Here is a 17,424-nt window from a genome sequence, read left to right as displayed (position 1 = left end):
TCCCAGGTGCTAACAGATAGTTTGAGTTAATTATTCACTGCACTTCAAATTTGAACATGATAGCTTGAACATAAATTAAAGGGATGCAATACAATCTTACAGCACCTGCTATTCCCTGGTACTAAAATATTTCTATTTAATCTGTACACTTCACATACAAGCTTGTCAGTTGCAGATTAAAGTAAAGTGATGCAACAAAAACTTACAGCATTTGCTATTCCCAGGTGCTAACAGATAGTTTTTTTAATTAATCACTGCACTTCACATCCTAGCATGTCATCTTGAAAGTAAATTAAAGTGATGCAAGAGAAGCTTACAGCATCTCGTGGTCCAAGGTGCTAACAGATAGATTTTTGAGGAATCACTGCACTTCACATTCAGGCATGTGAGTTGGAGAGTAAATGAAAGTGATGCAAAAAAAACTTACAGCATCTGCTATTCCCAGGTGCTAACAGATAGTTTTTTTTATTAATCACTGCACTTCACATTTGAGCATGTCAGCTTGAAAGTAAATTAAAGTGATGTAAGAAAAGCTTACAGCACCTGGTATTCCTAGGTAGGGTCCCACCTCAGTACTATTCAGGCCCAAACTTGCTTAGCTTCCAAGGTCAGATGAGATTGGGCGTTCTCAAGCTGGTGTGGCCGTAAGCCTTAAACACTTACTCAAATTGCCTAATCATAGCAAATATGATCAAAGACCAATCTGACAATTTTTTTTATTAATCCCTGCACTTGACATTCTAGAATGTTATCTTGAATGTAATTAAATGATGCAATAAAAGCTTACAATACGGAGCTGGTATACGGAGGCACTAATTATTCACTGTACTTCAAATTTGAACATGATAGCTTGAACATAAATTAAAGGGATGCAAACAATCTTACAGCACCTGCTATTCCCTGGTACTAAAATATTTCTATTTAATCTGTACACTTCACATACAAGCTTGTCAGTTGCAGATTAAAGTAAAGTGATGCAACAAAAACTTACAGCATTTGCTATTCCCAGGTGCTAACAGATAGTTTTTTTAATTAATCACTGCACTTCACATCCTAGCATGTCATCTTGAAAGTAAATTAAAGTGATGCAAGAGAAGCTTACAGCATCTCGTAGTCCAAGGTGCTAACAGATAGATTTTTGATGAATCACTGCACTTCACATTCAGGCATGTGAGTTGGAGAGTAAATGAAAGTGATGCAAAAAAAACTTACAGCATCTGCTATTCCCAGGTGCTAACAGATAGTTTGAGTTAATTATTCACTGCACTTCAAATTTGAACATGATAGCTTGAACATAAATTAAAGGGATGCAATACAATCTTACAGCACCTGCTATTCCCTGGTACTAAAATATTTCTCTTTAATCTGTACACTTCACATACAAGCTTGTCAGTTGCAGATTAAAGTAAAGTGATGCAACAAAAACTTACAGCATCTGCTATTCCCAGGTGCTAACAGATAGTTTTTTTAATTAATCACTGCATTTCACATCCTAGCATGTCATCTTGACAGTAAATTAAAGTGATGCAAGAGAAGCTTACAGCATCTCGTAGTCCAAGGTGCTAACATATAGTTTTTTGATGAATCACTGCACTTCACATTCAGGCATGTGAGTTGGAGAGTAAATGAAAGTGATGCAAAAAAAAACTTACAGCATCTGCTATTCCCAGGTGCTAACAGATAGTTTGAGTTAATTATTCACTGCACTTCAAATTTGAACATGATAGCTTGAACATAAATTAAAGGGATGCAATACAATCTTACAACACCTGCTATTCCCTGGTACTAAAATATTTCTATTTAATCTGTACACTTCACATACAAGCTTGTCAGTTGCAGATTAAAGTAAAGTGATGCAACAAAAACTTACAGCATTTGCTATTCCCAGGTGCTAACAGATAGTTTTTTTAATTAATCACTGCACTTCACATCCTAGCATGTCATCTTGAAAGTAAATTAAAGTGATGCAAGAGAAGCTTACAGCATCTCATAGTCCAAGGTGCTAACAGATAGATTTTTGAGGAATCACTGCACTTCACATTCTGTCATGTGAGTTGGAGAGTAAATGAAAGTGATGCAAAAAAAACTTATAGCATCTGCTATTCCCAGGTGCTAACAGATAGTTTTTTTTATTAATCACTGCACTTCACATTTGAGCATGTCAGCTTGAAAGTAAATTAAAGTGATGCAAGAAAAGCTTACAGCACCTGGTATTCCTAGGTAGGGTCCCACCTCAGTACTATTCAGGCCCAAACTTGCTTAGCTTCCAAGGTCAGAGGAGATTGGGCATTCTCAAGCTGGTGTGGCCGTAAGCCTTAAACGCTTACTCAAATTGCCTAATCATAGCAAATATGATCAAAGACCAATCTGACAATTTTTTTTATTAATCCCTGCACTTGACATTCTAGAATGTTATCTTGAATGTAATTAAATGATGCAATAAAAGCTTACAATACGGAGCTGGTATACGGAGGCACTAATTATTTACTGTACTTCAAATTTGAACATGATAGCTTGAACATAAATTAAAGGGATGCAAACAATCTTACAGCACCTGCTATTCCCTGGTACTAAAATATTTCTATTTAATCTGTACACTTCACATACAAGCTTGTCAGTTGCAGATTAAAGTAAAGTGATGCAACAAAAACTTACAGCATCTGCTATTCCCAGGTGCTAACTGATAGTTTTTTTAATTAATCACTGCATTTCACATCCTAGCATGTCATCTTGACAGTTAATTAAAGTGATGCAAGAGAAGCTTACAGCATCTCCTAGTCCAATGTGCTAACATATAGTTTTTTGATGAATCACTGCACTTCACATTCAGGCATGTGAGTTGGAGAGTAAATGAAAGTGATGCAAAAAAAACTTACAGCATCTGCTATTCCCAGGTGCTAACAGATAGTTTGAGTTAATTATTCACTGCACTTCAAATTTGAACATGATAGCTTGAACATAAATTAAAGGGATGCAATACAATCTTACAGCACCTGCTATTCCCTAGTACTAAAATATTTCTATTTAATCTGTACACTTCACATACAAGCTTGTCAGTTGCAGATTAAAGTAAAGTGATGCAACAAAAACTTACAGCATTTGCTATTCCCAGGTGCTAACAGATAGTTTTTTTAATTAATCACTGCACTTCACATCCTAGCATGTCATCTTGAAAGTAAATTAAAGTGATGCAAGAGAAGCTTACAGCATCTCGTAGTCCAAGGTGCTAACAGATAGATTTTTGAGGAATCACTGCACTTCACATTCAGGCATGTGAGTTGGAGAGTAAATGAAAGTGATGCAAAAAAAACTTACAGCATCTGCTATTCCCAGGTGCTAACAGATAGTTTTTTTATTAATCACTGCACTTCACATTTGTGCATGTCAGCTTGAAAGTAAATTAAAGTGATGCAAGAAAAGCTTACAGCACCTGGTATTCCTAGGTAGGGTCCCACCTCAGTACTATTCAGGCCCAAACTTGCTTAGCTTCCAAGGTCAGATGAGATTGGGCGTTCTCAAGCTGGTGTGGCCGTAAGCCTTAAACACTTACTCAAATTGCCTAATCATAGCAAATATGATCAAAGACCAATCTGACAATTTTTTTTATTAATCCCTGCACTTGACATTCTAGAATGTTATCTTGAATGTAATTAAATGATGCAATAAAAGCTTACAATACGGAGCTGGTATACGGAGGCACTAATTATTCACTGTACTTCAAATTTGAACATGATAGCTTGAACATAAATTAAAGGGATGCAAACAATCTTACAGCACCTGCTATTCCCTGGTACTAAAATATTTCTATTTAATCTGTACACTTCACATACAAGCTTGTCAGTTGCAGATTAAAGTAAAGTGATGCAACAAAAACTTACAGCATTTGCTATTCCCACGTGCTAACAGATAGTTTTTTTAATTAATCACTGCACTTCACATCCTAGCATGTCATCTTGAAAGTAAATTAAAGTGATGCAAGAGAAGCTTACAGCATCTCGTAGTCCAAGGTGCTAACAGATAGATTTTTGAGGAATCACTGCACTTCACATTCAGGCATGTGAGTTGGAGAGTAAATGAAAGTGATGCAAAAAAAACTTACAGCATCTGCTATTCCCAGGTGCTAACAGATAGTTTTTTTTATTAATCACTGCACTTCACATTTGAGCATGTCAGCTTGAAAGTAAATTAAAGTGATGCAAGAAAAGCTTACAGCACCTGGTATTCCTAGGTAGGGTCCCACCTCAGTACTATCCAGGCCCAAATTTGCTTAGCTTTCAAGGTAAGATGAGATTGGGCGTTCTCAAGCTGGTGTGGCCGTAAGCCTTAAACACTTACTCAAATTGCCTAATCCTAGCAAATATGATCAAAGACCAATCTGACAATTTTTTTTTATTAATCCCTGCACTTGACATTCTAGAATGTTATCTTGAATGTAAATTAAATGATGCAATAAAAGCTTACAACATCTGGTATACGGAGGCACTAACAGACAGTTTTTTGATGAATCACTGCACTTCACATTCAGGCATGTGAGTTGGAGAGTAAATGAAAGTGATGCAAAAAAAACTTACAGCATCTGCTATTCCCAGGTGCTAACAGATAGTTTGAGTTAATTATTCACTGCACTTCAAATTTGAACATGATAGCTTGAACATAAATTAAAGGGATGCAATACAATCTTACAGCACCTGCTATTCCCTGGTACTAAAATATTTCTATTTAATCTGTACACTTCACATACAAGCTTGTCAGTTGCAGATTAAAGTAAAGTGATGCAACAAAAACTTACAGCATTTGCTATTCCCACGTGCTAACAGATAGTTTTTTTAATTAATCACTGCACTTCACATCCTAGCATGTCATCTTGAAAGTAAATTAAAGTGATGCAAGAGAAGCTTACAGCATCTCGTAGTCCAAGGTGCTAACAGATAGATTTTTGAGGAATCACTGCACTTCACATTCAGGCATGTGAGTTGGAGAGTAAATGAAAGTGATGCAAAAAAAACTTACAGCATCTGCTATTCCCAGGTGCTAACAGATAGTTTTTTTTATTAATCACTGCACTTCACATTTGAGCATGTCAGCTTGAAAGTAAATTAAAGTGATGCAAGAAAAGCTTACAGCACCTGGTATTCCTAGGTAGGGTCCCACCTCAGTACTATCCAGGCCCAAACTTGCGTAGCTTTCAAGGTCAGATGAGATTGGGCGTTCTCAAGATGGTGTGGCCGTAAGCCTTAAACACTTACTCAAATTGCCTAATCCTAGCAAATATGATCAAAGACCAATCTGACAATTTTTTTTATTAATCCCTGCACTTGACATTCTAGAATGTTATCTTGAATGTAAATTAAATGATGCAATAAAAGCTTACAACATCTGGTATACGGAGGCACTAACAGACAGTTTTTTGATGAATCACTGCACTTCACATTCAGGCATGTGAGTTGGAGAGTAAATGAAAGTGATGCAAAAAAAACTTACAGCATCTGCTATTCCCAGGTGCTAACAGATGGTTTTTTTTATTAATCACTGCACTTCACATTTGAGCATGTCAGCTTGAAAGTAAATTAATGTGATGCAAGAAAAGCTTACAGCACCTGGTATTCCTAGGTAGGGTCCCACCTCAGTACTATCCAGGCCCAAACTTGCTTAGCTTCCAAGGTCAGATGAGATTGGGCGTTCTCAAGCTGGTGTGGCCGTAAGACTTCAACACTTACTCAAATTGCCTAATCATAGCAAATATGATCAAAGACCAATCTGACAATTTTTTTTATTAATCCCTGCACTTGACATTCTAGAATGGTATCTTGAATGTAAATTAAATGATGCAATAAAAGCTTACAACATCTGGTATACGGAGGCACTAACAGAAAGTTTTTTGATGAATCACTGCACTTCACATTCAGGCATGTGAGTTGGAGAGTAAATGAAAGTGATGCAAAAAAAACTTACAGCATCTGCTATTCCCAGGTGCTAACAGATAGTTTGAGTTAATTATTCACTGCACTTCAAATTTGAACATGATAGCTTGAACATAAATTAAAGGGATGCAATACAATCTTACAGCACCTGCTATTCCCTGGTACTAAAATATTTCTATTTAATCTGTACACTTCACATACAAGCTTGTCAGTTGCAGATTAAAGTAAAGTGATGCAACAAAAACTTACAGCATCTGCTATTCCCAGGTGCTAACAGATAGTTTTTTTAATTAATCACTGCACTTCACATCCTAGCATGTCATCTTGAAAGTAAATTAAAGTGATGCAAGAGAAGCTTACAGCATCTCGTAGTCCAAGGTGCTAACAGATAGATTTTTGAGGAATCACTGCACTTCACATTCAGGCATGTGAGTTGGAGAGTAAATGAAAGTGATGCAAAAAAAACTTACAGCATCTGCTATTCCCAGGTGCTAACAGATAGTTTTTTTTATTAATCACTGCACTTCACATTTGAGCATGTCAGCTTGAAAGTAAATTAAAGTGATGCAAGAAAAGCTTACAGCACCTGGTATTCCTAGGTAGGGTCCCACCTCAGTACTATTCAGGCCCAAACTTGCTTAGCTTCCAAGGTCAGATGAGATTGGGCGTTCTCAAGCTGGTGTGGCCGTAAGCCTTAAACACTTACTCAAATTGCCTAATCATAGCAAATATGATCAAAGACCAATCTGACAATTTTTTTTATTAATCCCTGCACTTGACATTCTAGAATGTTATCTTGAATGTAATTAAATGATGCAATAAAAGCTTACAATACGGAGCTGGTATACGGAGGCACTAATTATTCACTGCACTTCAAATTTGAACATGATAGCTTGAACATAAATTAAAGGGATGCAAACAATCTTACAGCACCTGCTATTCCCTGGTACTAAAATATTTCTATTTAATCTGTACACTTCACATACAAGCTTGTCAGTTGCAGATTAAAGTAAAGTGATGCAACAAAAACTTACAGCATCTGCTATTCCCAGGTGCTAACAGATAGTTTTTTTAATTAATCACTGCACTTCACATCCTAGCATGTCATCTTGAAAGTAAATTAAAGTGATGCAAGAGAAGCTTACAGCATCTCGTAGTCCAAGGTGCTAACAGATAGATTTTTGAGGAATCACTGCACTTCACATTCAGGCATGTGAGTTGGAGAGTAAATGAAAGTGATGCAAAAAAAACTTACAGCATCTGCTATTCCCAGGTGCTAACAGATAGTTTTTTTTATTAATCACTGCACTTCACATTTGAGCATGTCAGCTTGAAAGTAAATTAAAGTGATGCAAGAAAAGCTTACAGCACCTGGTATTCCTAGGTAGGGTCCCACCTCAGGACTATTCAGGCCCAAACTTGCTTAGCTTCCAAGGTCAGATGAGATTGGGCGTTCTCAAGCTGGTGTGGCCGTAAGCCTTAAACACTTACTCAAATTGCCTAATCATAGCAAATATGATCAAAGACCAATCTGACAATTTTTTTTATTAATCCCTGCACTTGACATTCTAGAATGTTATCTTGAATGTAATTAAATGATGCAATAAAAGCTTACAATACGGAGCTGGTATACGGAGGCACTAATTATTCACTGCACTTCAAATTTGAACATGATAGCTTGAACATAAATTAAAGGGATGCAAACAATCTTACAGCACCTGCTATTCCCTGGTACTAAAATATTTCTATTTAATCTGTACACTTCACATACAAGCTTGTCAGTTGCAGATTAAAGTAAAGTGATGCAACAAAAACTTACAGCATCTGCTATTCCCAGGTGCTAACAGATAGTTTTTTTAATTAATCACTGCACTTCACATCCTAGCATGTCATCTTGAAAGTAAATTAAAGTGATGCAAGAGAAGCTTACAGCATCTCGTAGTCCAAGGTGCTAACAGATAGATTTTTGAGGAATCACTGCACTTCACATTCAGGCATGTGAGTTGGAGAGTAAATGAAAGTGATGCAAAAAAAACTTACAGCATCTGCTATTCCCAGGTGCTAACAGATAGTTTTTTTTATTAATCACTGCACTTCACATTTGAGCATGTCAGCTTGAAAGTAAATTAAAGTGATGCAAGAAAAGCTTACAGCACCTGGTATTCCTAGGTAGGGTCCCACCTCAGTACTATCCAGGCCCAAACTTGCGTAGCTTTCAAGGTCAGATGAGATTGGGCGTTCTCAAGATGGTGTGGCCATAAGCCTTAAACACTTACTCAAATTGCCTAATCCTAGCAAATATGATCAAAGACCAATCTGACAATTTTTTTTATTAATCCCTGCACTTGACATTCTAGAATGTTATCTTGAATGTAAATTAAATGATGCAATAAAAGCTTACAACATCTGGTATACGGAGGCACTAACAGACAGTTTTTTGATGAATCACTGCACTTCACATTCAGGCATGTGAGTTGGAGAGTAAATGAAAGTGATGCAAAAAAAACTTACAGCATCTGCTATTCCCAGGTGCTAACAGATGGTTTTTTTTATTAATCACTGCACTTCACATTTGAGCATGTCAGCTTGAAAGTAAATTAATGTGATGCAAGAAAAGCTTACAGCACCTGGTATTCCTAGGTAGGGTCCCACCTCAGTACTATCCAGGCCCAAACTTGCTTAGCTTCCAAGGTCAGATGAGATTGGGCGTTCTCAAGCTGGTGTGGCCGTAAGACTTCAACACTTACTCAAATTGCCTAATCATAGCAAATATGATCAAAGACCAATCTGACAATTTTTTTTATTAATCCCTGCACTTGACATTCTAGAATGGTATCTTGAATGTAAATTAAATGATGCAATAAAAGCTTACAACATCTGGTATACGGAGGCACTAACAGAAAGTTTTTTGATGAATCACTGCACTTCACATTCAGGCATGTGAGTTGGAGAGTAAATGAAAGTGATGCAAAAAAAACTTACAGCATCTGCTATTCCCAGGTGCTAACAGATAGTTTGAGTTAATTATTCACTGCACTTCAAATTTGAACATGATAGCTTGAACATAAATTAAAGGGATGCAATACAATCTTACAGCACCTGCTATTCCCTGGTACTAAAATATTTCTATTTAATCTGTACACTTCACATACAAGCTTGTCAGTTGCAGATTAAAGTAAAGTGATGCAACAAAAACTTACAGCATTTGCTATTCCCACGTGCTAACAGATAGTTTTTTTAATTAATCACTGCACTTCACATCCTAGCATGTCATCTTGAAAGTAAATTAAAGTGATGCAAGAGAAGCTTACAGCATCTCGTAGTCCAAGGTGCTAACAGATAGATTTTTGAGGAATCACTGCACTTCACATTCAGGCATGTGAGTTGGAGAGTAAATGAAAGTGATGCAAAAAAAACTTACATCATCTGCTATTCCCAGGTGCTAACAGATAGTTTTTTTTATTAATCACTGCACTTCACATTTGAGCATGTCAGCTTGAAAGTAAATTAAAGTGATGCAAGAAAAGCTTACAGCACCTGGTATTCCTAGGTAGGGTCCCACCTCAGTACTATCCAGGCCCAAACTTGCTTAGCTTTCAAGGTAAGATGAGATTGGGCGTTCTCAAGCTGGTGTGGCCGTAAGCCTTAAACACTTACTCAAATTGCCTAATCATAGCAAATATGATCAAAGACCAATCTGACAATTTTTTTTATTAATCCCTGCACTTGACATTCTAGAATGGTATCTTGAATGTAAATTAAATGATGCAATAAAAGCTTACAACATCTGGTATACGGAGGCACTAACAGAAAGTTTTTTGATGAATCACTGCACTTCACATTCAGGCATGTGAGTTGGAGAGTAAATGAAAGTGATGCAAAAAAAACTTACAGCATCTGCTATTCCCAGGTGCTAACAGATAGTTTGAGTTAATTATTCACTGCACTTCAAATTTGAACATGATAGCTTGAACATAAATTAAAGGGATGCAATACAATCTTACAGCACCTGCTATTCCCTGGTACTAAAATATTTCTATTTAATCTGTACACTTCACATACAAGCTTGTCAGTTGCAGATTAAAGTAAAGTGATGCAACAAAAACTTACAGCATTTGCTATTCCCACGTGCTAACAGATAGTTTTTTTAATTAATCACTGCACTTCACATCCTAGCATGTCATCTTGAAAGTAAATTAAAGTGATGCAAGAGAAGCTTACAGCATCTCGTAGTCCAAGGTGCTAACAGATAGATTTTTGAGGAATCACTGCACTTCACATTCAGGCATGTGAGTTGGAGAGTAAATGAAAGTGATGCAAAAAAAACTTACAGCATCTGCTATTCCCAGGTGCTAACAGATAGTTTTTTTTATTAATCACTGCACTTCACATTTGAGCATGTCAGCTTGAAAGTAAATTAAAGTGATGCAAGAAAAGCTTACAGCACCTGGTATTCCTAGGTAGGGTCCCACCTCAGTACTATCCAGGCCCAAACTTGCTTAGCTTTCAAGGTAAGATGAGATTGGGCGTTCTCAAGCTGGTGTGGCCGTAAGCCTTAAACACTTACTCAAATTGCCTAATCCTAGCAAATATGATCAAAGACCAATCTGACAATTTTTTTTTATTAATCCCTGCACTTGACATTCTAGAATGTTATCTTGAATGTAAATTAAATGATGCAATAAAAGCTTACAACATCTGGTATACGGAGGCACTAACAGACAGTTTTTTGATGAATCACTGCACTTCACATTCAGGCATGTGAGTTGGAGAGTAAATGAAAGTGATGCAAAAAAAACTTACAGCATCTGCTATTCCCAGGTGCTAACAGATGGTTTTTTTTATTAATCACTGCACTTCACATTTGAGCATGTCAGCTTGAAAGTAAATTAATGTGATGCAAGAAAAGTTTACAGCACCTGGTATTCCTAGGTAGGATCCCACCTCAGTACTATCCAGGCCCAAACTTGCTTAGCTTCCAAGGTCAGATGAGATTGGGCATTCTCAAACTGGTGTGGCCGTAAGCCTTAAACACTTACTCAAATTGCCTAATCATAGCAAATATGATCAAAGACCAATCTGACAATTTTTTTTATTAATCCCTGCAATTGACATTCTAGAATGTTATCTTGAATGTAAATTAAATGATGCAATAAAAGCTTACAACATCTGGTATACGGAGGAACTAACAGACAGTTTTTTGATGAATCACTGCACTTCATATTCAGGCACGTGAGTTGGAGAGTAAATGAAAGTGATGCAAAAAAAACTTACAGCATCTGCTATTCCCAGGTGCTAACAGATAGTTTTTTTTATTAATCACTGCACTTCACATTTGAGCATGTCAGCTTGAAAGTAAATTAAAGTGATGCAAGAAAAGCTTACAGCACCTGGTATTCCTAGGTAGGGTCCCACCTCAGTAGTATCCAGGCCCAAACTTGCTTAGCTTCCAAGGTCAGATGAGATTCAGCGTGCTCAAACTGGTGTGGCCGTAAGCCTTAAACACTTACTCAAATTGCCTAATCATAGCAAATATGATCAAAGACCAATCTGACAATTTTTTTTATTAATCCCTGCACTTGACATTCTAGAATGTTATCTTGAATGTAAATTAAATGATGCAATAAAAGCTTACAACATCTGGTATACGGAGGCACTAACAGACAGTTTTTTGATGAATCACTGCACTTCACATTCAGGCATGTGAGTTGGAGAGTAAATGAAAGTGATGCAAAAAAAACTTACAGCATCTGCTATTCCCAGGTGCTAACAGATAGTTTTTTATATTAATCACTGCACTTCACATTTGAGCATGTCAGCTTGAAAGTAAATTAAAGTGATGCAAGAAAAGCTTACAGCACCTGGTATTCCTAGGTAGGGTCCCACCTCAGTACTATCCAGGCCCAAACTTGCTTAGCTTCCAAGGTCAGATGAGATTGGGCGTTCTCAAGCTGGTGTGGCCGTAAGCCTTAAACACTTACTCAAATTGCCTAATCATAGCAAATATGATCAAAGACCAATCTGACAATTTTTTTTATTAATCCCTGCACTTGACGTTCTAGAATGTTATCTTGAATGTAAATTAAATGATGCAATAAAAGCTTACAACATCTGGTATACGGAGGAACTAACAAACAGTTTTTTGATGAATCACTGCACTTCATATTCAGGCACGTGAGTTGGAGAGTAAATGAAAGTGATGCAAAAAAAACTTACAGCATCTGCTATTCCCAGGTGCTAACAGATAGTTTTTTTTATTAATCACTGCACTTCACATTTGAGCATGTCAGCTTGAAAGTAAATTAAAGTGATGCAAGAAAAGCTTACAGCACCTGGTATTCCTAGGTAGGGTCCCACCTCAGTACTATTCAGGCCCAAACTTGCTTAGCTTCCAAGGTCAGATGAGATTGGGCGTTCTCAAGCTGGTGTGGCCGTAAGCCTTAAACACTTACTCAAATTGCCTAATCATAGCAAATATGATCAAAGACCAATCTGACAATTTTTTTTATTAATCCCTGCACTTGACATTCTAGAATGTTATCTTGATTGTAATTAAATGATGCAATAAAAGCTTACAATACGGAGCTGGTATACTGAGGCACTAATTATTCACTGCACTTCAAATTTGAACATGATAGCTTGAACATAAATTAAAGGGATGCAAACAATCTTACAGCACCTGCTATTCCCTGGTACTAAAATATTTCTATTTAATCTGTACACTTCACATACAAGCTTGTCAGTTGCAGATTAAAGTAAAGTGATGCAACAAAAACTTACAGCATCTGCTATTCCCAGGTGCTAACAGATAGTTTTTTTAATTAATCACTGCATTTCACATCCTAGCATGTCATCTTGACAGTAAAGTAAAGTGATGCAAGAGAAGCTTACAGCATCTCGTAGTCCAATGTGCAAACATATAGTTTTTTGATGAATCACTGCACTTCACATTCAGGCATGTAGGTTGGAGAGTAAATGAAAGTGATGCAAAAAAAACTTACAGCATCTGCTATTCCCAGGTGCTAACAGATAGTTTGAGTTAATTATTCACTGCACTTCAAATTTGAACATGATAGCTTGAACATAAATTAAAGGGATGCAATACAATCTTACAGCACCTGCTATTCCCTGGTACTAAAATATTTCTATTTAATCTGTACACTTCACATACAAGCTTGTCAGTTGCAGATTAAAGTAAAGTGATGCAACAAAAACTTACAGCATTTGCTATTCCCAGGTGCTAACAGATAGTTTTTTTAATTAATCACTGCACTTCACATCCTAGCATGTCATCTTGAAAGTAAATTAAAGTGATGCAAGAGAAGCTTACAGCATCTCGTAGTCCAAGGTGCTAACAGATAGATTTTTGAGGAATCACTGCACTTCACATTCAGGCATGTGAGTTGGAGAGTAAATGAAAGTGATGCAAAAAAAACTTACAGCATCTGCTATTCCCAGGTGCTAACAGATAGTTTTTTTTATTAATCACTGCACTTCACATTTGAGCATGTCAGCTTGAAAGTAAATTAAAGTGATGCAAGAAAAGCTTACAGCACCTGGTATTCCTAGGTCGGGTCCCACCTCAGTACTATTCAGGCCCAAACTTGCTTAGCTTCCAAGGTCAGATGAGATTGGGCGTTCTCAAGCTGGTGTGGCCGTAAGCCTTAAACACTTACTCAAATTGCCTAATCATAGCAAATATGATCAAAGACCAATCTGACAATTTTTTTTATTAATCCCTGCAATTGACATTCTAGAATGTTATCTTGAATGTAATTAAATGATGCAATAAAAGCTTACAATACGGAGCTGGTATACGGAGGCACTAATTATTCACTGCACTTCAAATTTGAACATGATAGCTTGAACATAAATTAAAGGGATGCAAACAATCTTACAGCACCTGCTATTTCCTGGTACTAAAATATTTCTATTTAATCTGTACACTTCACATACAAGCTTGTCAGTTGCAGATTAAAGTAAAGTGATGCAACAAAAACTTACAGCATCTGCTATTCCCAGGTGCTAACAGATAGTTTTTTTAATTAATCACTGCATTTCACATCCTAGCATGTCATCTTGACAGTAAATTAAAGTGATGCAAGAGAAGCTTACAGCATCTCGTAGTCCAATGTGCAAACATATAGTTTTTTGATGAATCACTGCACTTCACATTCAGGCATGTAGGTTGGAGAGTAAATGAAAGTGATGCAAAAAAAACTTACAGCATCTGCTATTCCCAGGTGCTAACAGATAGTTTGAGTTAATTATTCACTGCACTTCAAATTTGAACATGATAGCTTGAACATAAATTAAAGGGATGCAATACAATCTTACAGCACCTGCTATTCCCTGGTACTAAAATATTTCTATTTAATCTGTACACTTCACATACAAGCTTGTCAGTTGCAGATTAAAGTAAAGTGATGCAACAAAAACTTACAGCATTTGCTATTCCCAGGTGCTAACAGATAGTTTTTTTAATTAATCACTGCACTTCACATCCTAGCATGTCATCTTGAAAGTAAATTAAAGTGATGCAAGAGAAGCTTACAGCATCTCGTAGTCCAAGGTGCTAACAGATAGATTTTTGAGGAATCACTGCACTTCACATTCAGGCATGTGAGTTGGAGAGTAAATGAAAGTGATGCAAAAAAAACTTACAGCATCTGCTATTCCCAGGTGCTAACAGATAGTTTTTTTTATTAATCACTGCACTTCACATTTGAGCATGTCAGCTTGAAAGTAAATTAAAGTGATGCAAGAAAAGCTTACAGCACCTGGTATTCCTAGGTCGGGTCCCACCTCAGTACTATTCAGGCCCAAACTTGCTTAGCTTCCAAGGTCAGATGAGATTGGGCGTTCTCAAGCTGGTGTGGCCGTAAGCCTTAAACACTTACTCAAATTGCCTAATCATAGCAAATATGATCAAAGACCAATCTGACAATTTTTTTTATTAATCCCTGCAATTGACATTCTAGAATGTTATCTTGAATGTAATTAAATGATGCAATAAAAGCTTACAATACGGAGCTGGTATACGGAGGCACTAATTATTCACTGCACTTCAAATTTGAACATGATAGCTCGAACATAAATTAAAGGGATGCAACAATCTTACAGCACCTGCTATTTCCTGGTACTAAAATATTTCTATTTAATCTGTACACTTCACATACAAGCTTGTCAGTTGCAGATTAAAGTAAAGTGATGCAACAAAAACTTACAGCATCTGCTATTCCCAGGTGCTAACAGATAGTTTTTTTAATTAATCACTGCATTTCACATCCTAGCATGTCATCTTGACAGTAAATTAAAGTGATGCAAGAGAAGCTTACAGCATCTCGTAGTCCAATGTGCTAACATATAGTTTTTTGATGAATCACTGCACTTCACATTCAGGCATGTGAGTTGGAGAGTAAATGAAAGTGATGCAAAAAAAACTTACAGCATCTGCTATTCCCAGGTGCTAACAGATAGTTTGAGTTAATTATTCATTGCACTTCAAATTTGAACATGATAGCTTGAACATAAATTAAAGGGATGCAATACAATCTTACAGCACCTGCTATTCCCTGGTACTAAAATATTTCTATTTAATCTGTACACTTCACATACAAGCTTGTCAGTTGCAGATTAAAGTAAAGTGATGCAACAAAAACTTACAGCATCTGCTATTCCCAGGTGCTAACAGATAGTTTTTTTAATTAATCACTGCATTTCACATCCTAGCATGTCATCTTGACAGTAAATTAAAGTGATGCAAGAGAAGCTTACAGCATCTCGTAGTCCAATGTGCTAACATATAGTTTTTTGATGAATCACTGCACTTCACATTCAGGCATGTGAGTTGGAGAGTAAATGAAAGTGATGCAAAAAAAACTTACAGCATCTGCTATTCCCAGGTGCTAACAGATAGTTTGAGTTAATTATTCACTGCACTTCAAATTTGAACATGATAGCTTGAACATAAATTAAAGGGATGCAATACAATCTTACAGCACCTGCTATTCCCAGGTGCTAACAGTTAGTTTTTTTAATTAATCACTGCACTTCACATCCTAGCATGTCATCTTGAAAGTAAATTAAAGTGATGCAAGAGAAGCTTACAGCATCTCGTAGTCCAAGGTGCTAACAGATAGATTTTTGAGGAATCACTGCACTTCACATTCAGGCATGTGAGTTGGAGAGTAAATGAAAGTGATGCAAAAAAAACTTACAGCATCTGCTATTCCCAGGTGCTAACAGATAGTTTTTTTTATTAATCACTGCACTTCACATTTGAGCATGTCAGCTTGAAAGTAAATTAAAGTGATGCAAGAAAAGCTTACAGCACCTGGTATTCCTAGGTAGGGTCCCACCTCAGTACTATTCAGGCCCAAACTTGCTTAGCTTCCAAGGTCAGATGAGATTGGGCGTTCTCAAGCTGGTGTGGCCGTAAGCCTTAAACACTTACTCAAATTGCCTAATCATAGCAAATATGATCAAAGACCAATCTGACAATTTTTTTTATTAATCCCTGCACTTGACATTCTAGAATGTTATCTTGAATGTAATTAAATGATGCAATAAAAGCTTACAATACGGAGCTGGTATACGGAGGCACTAATTATTCACTGCACTTCAAATTTGAACATGATAGCTTGAACATAAATTAAAGGGATGCAAACAATCTTACAGCACCTGCTATTCCCTGGTACTAAAATATTTCTATTTAATCTGTACACTTCACATACAAGCTTGTCAGTTGCAGATTAAAGTAAAGTGATGCAACAAAAACTTACAGCATCTGCTATTCCCAGGTGCTAACAGATAGTTTTTTTAATTAATCACTGCACTTCACATCCTAGCATGTCATCTTGAAAGTAAATTAAAGTGATGCAAGAGAAGCTTACAGCATCTCGTAGTCCAAGGTGCTAACAGATAGATTTTTGAGGAATCACTGCACTTCACATTCAGGCATGTGAGTTGGAGAGTAAATGAAAGTGATGCAAAAAAAACTTACAGCATCTGCTATTCCCAGGTGCTAACAGATAGTTTTTTTTATTAATCACTGCACTTCACATTTGAGCATGTCAGCTTGAAAGTAAATTAAAGTGATGCAAGAAAAGCTTACAGCACCTGGTATTCCTAGGTAGGGTCCCACCTCAGTACTATCCAGGCCCAAACTTGCTTAGCTTCCAAGGTCAGATGAGATTGGGCGTTCTCAAGCTGGTGTGGCCGTAAGCCTTAAACACTTACTCAAATTGCCTAATCATAGCAAATATGATCAAAGACCAATCTGACAATTTTTTTTATTAATCCCTGCACTTGACATTCTAGAATGTTATCTTGAATGTAATTAAATGATGCAATAAAAGCTTACAATACGGAGCTGGTATACTGAGGCACTAATTATTCACTGCACTTCAAATTTGAACATGATAGATTGAACATAAATTAAAGGGATGCAAACAATCTTACAGCACCTGCTATTCCCTGGTACTAAAATATTTCTATTTAA

At 36.7% G+C, this 17,424-nt stretch overlaps 2 non-coding genes and 18 pseudogenes across 2 annotated transcripts; all 20 read right to left on the bottom strand.

Moving 5' to 3' along the window:
• Positions 1-531: 531 nt before the first annotated feature.
• On the bottom strand, positions 532-650 carry LOC145646575 (5S ribosomal RNA; annotated as a pseudogene).
• Positions 651-2,195: 1,545 nt separating this feature from the next.
• On the bottom strand, positions 2,196-2,314 carry LOC145649634 (5S ribosomal RNA; annotated as a pseudogene).
• Positions 2,315-3,418: 1,104 nt separating this feature from the next.
• On the bottom strand, positions 3,419-3,537 carry LOC145646574 (5S ribosomal RNA; annotated as a pseudogene).
• Positions 3,538-4,203: 666 nt separating this feature from the next.
• Positions 4,204-4,322, bottom strand: LOC145644328 (5S ribosomal RNA; annotated as a pseudogene).
• Positions 4,323-5,114: 792 nt separating this feature from the next.
• LOC145650552 (5S ribosomal RNA) lies at positions 5,115-5,233 on the bottom strand (annotated as a pseudogene).
• A 352-nt stretch (positions 5,234-5,585) lies between these two features.
• LOC145647656 (5S ribosomal RNA) lies at positions 5,586-5,704 on the bottom strand (annotated as a pseudogene).
• A 791-nt stretch (positions 5,705-6,495) lies between these two features.
• On the bottom strand, positions 6,496-6,614 carry LOC145646573 (5S ribosomal RNA; annotated as a pseudogene).
• Positions 6,615-7,280: 666 nt separating this feature from the next.
• On the bottom strand, positions 7,281-7,399 carry LOC145649059 (5S ribosomal RNA; annotated as a pseudogene).
• A 666-nt stretch (positions 7,400-8,065) lies between these two features.
• Positions 8,066-8,184, bottom strand: LOC145650903 (5S ribosomal RNA; annotated as a pseudogene).
• A 352-nt stretch (positions 8,185-8,536) lies between these two features.
• Positions 8,537-8,655, bottom strand: LOC145647655 (5S ribosomal RNA; annotated as a pseudogene).
• A 791-nt stretch (positions 8,656-9,446) lies between these two features.
• LOC145650714 (5S ribosomal RNA) lies at positions 9,447-9,565 on the bottom strand (annotated as a pseudogene).
• Positions 9,566-10,356: 791 nt separating this feature from the next.
• Positions 10,357-10,475, bottom strand: LOC145650712 (5S ribosomal RNA; annotated as a pseudogene).
• A 353-nt stretch (positions 10,476-10,828) lies between these two features.
• Positions 10,829-10,947, bottom strand: LOC145649684 (5S ribosomal RNA; annotated as a pseudogene).
• A 352-nt stretch (positions 10,948-11,299) lies between these two features.
• On the bottom strand, positions 11,300-11,418 carry LOC145644363 (5S ribosomal RNA; annotated as a pseudogene).
• Positions 11,419-11,770: 352 nt separating this feature from the next.
• LOC145649011 (5S ribosomal RNA) lies at positions 11,771-11,889 on the bottom strand. The gene has a single exon (XR_014116531.1). It is a non-coding gene; the product is annotated as a 5S ribosomal RNA (ribosomal RNA).
• A 352-nt stretch (positions 11,890-12,241) lies between these two features.
• LOC145646571 (5S ribosomal RNA) lies at positions 12,242-12,360 on the bottom strand (annotated as a pseudogene).
• A 1,105-nt stretch (positions 12,361-13,465) lies between these two features.
• Positions 13,466-13,584, bottom strand: LOC145648158 (5S ribosomal RNA; annotated as a pseudogene).
• Positions 13,585-14,689: 1,105 nt separating this feature from the next.
• On the bottom strand, positions 14,690-14,808 carry LOC145648156 (5S ribosomal RNA; annotated as a pseudogene).
• Positions 14,809-16,245: 1,437 nt separating this feature from the next.
• LOC145646570 (5S ribosomal RNA) lies at positions 16,246-16,364 on the bottom strand (annotated as a pseudogene).
• Positions 16,365-17,030: 666 nt separating this feature from the next.
• Positions 17,031-17,149, bottom strand: LOC145649000 (5S ribosomal RNA). The gene has a single exon (XR_014116528.1). It is a non-coding gene; the product is annotated as a 5S ribosomal RNA (ribosomal RNA).
• Positions 17,150-17,424: the final 275 nt, after the last annotated feature.

The sequence above is a fragment of the Electrophorus electricus genome, chromosome 13 (genome assembly GCF_041902795.1).
Source record: "Electrophorus electricus isolate QZ-2024a chromosome 13, ASM4190279v1, whole genome shotgun sequence".
NCBI classification, from domain to species: domain Eukaryota; kingdom Metazoa; phylum Chordata; class Actinopteri; order Gymnotiformes; family Gymnotidae; genus Electrophorus; species Electrophorus electricus.
Note: the sequence above shows the minus strand (reverse complement) of the source record. Positions and strands in the feature narration are given on the sequence as shown.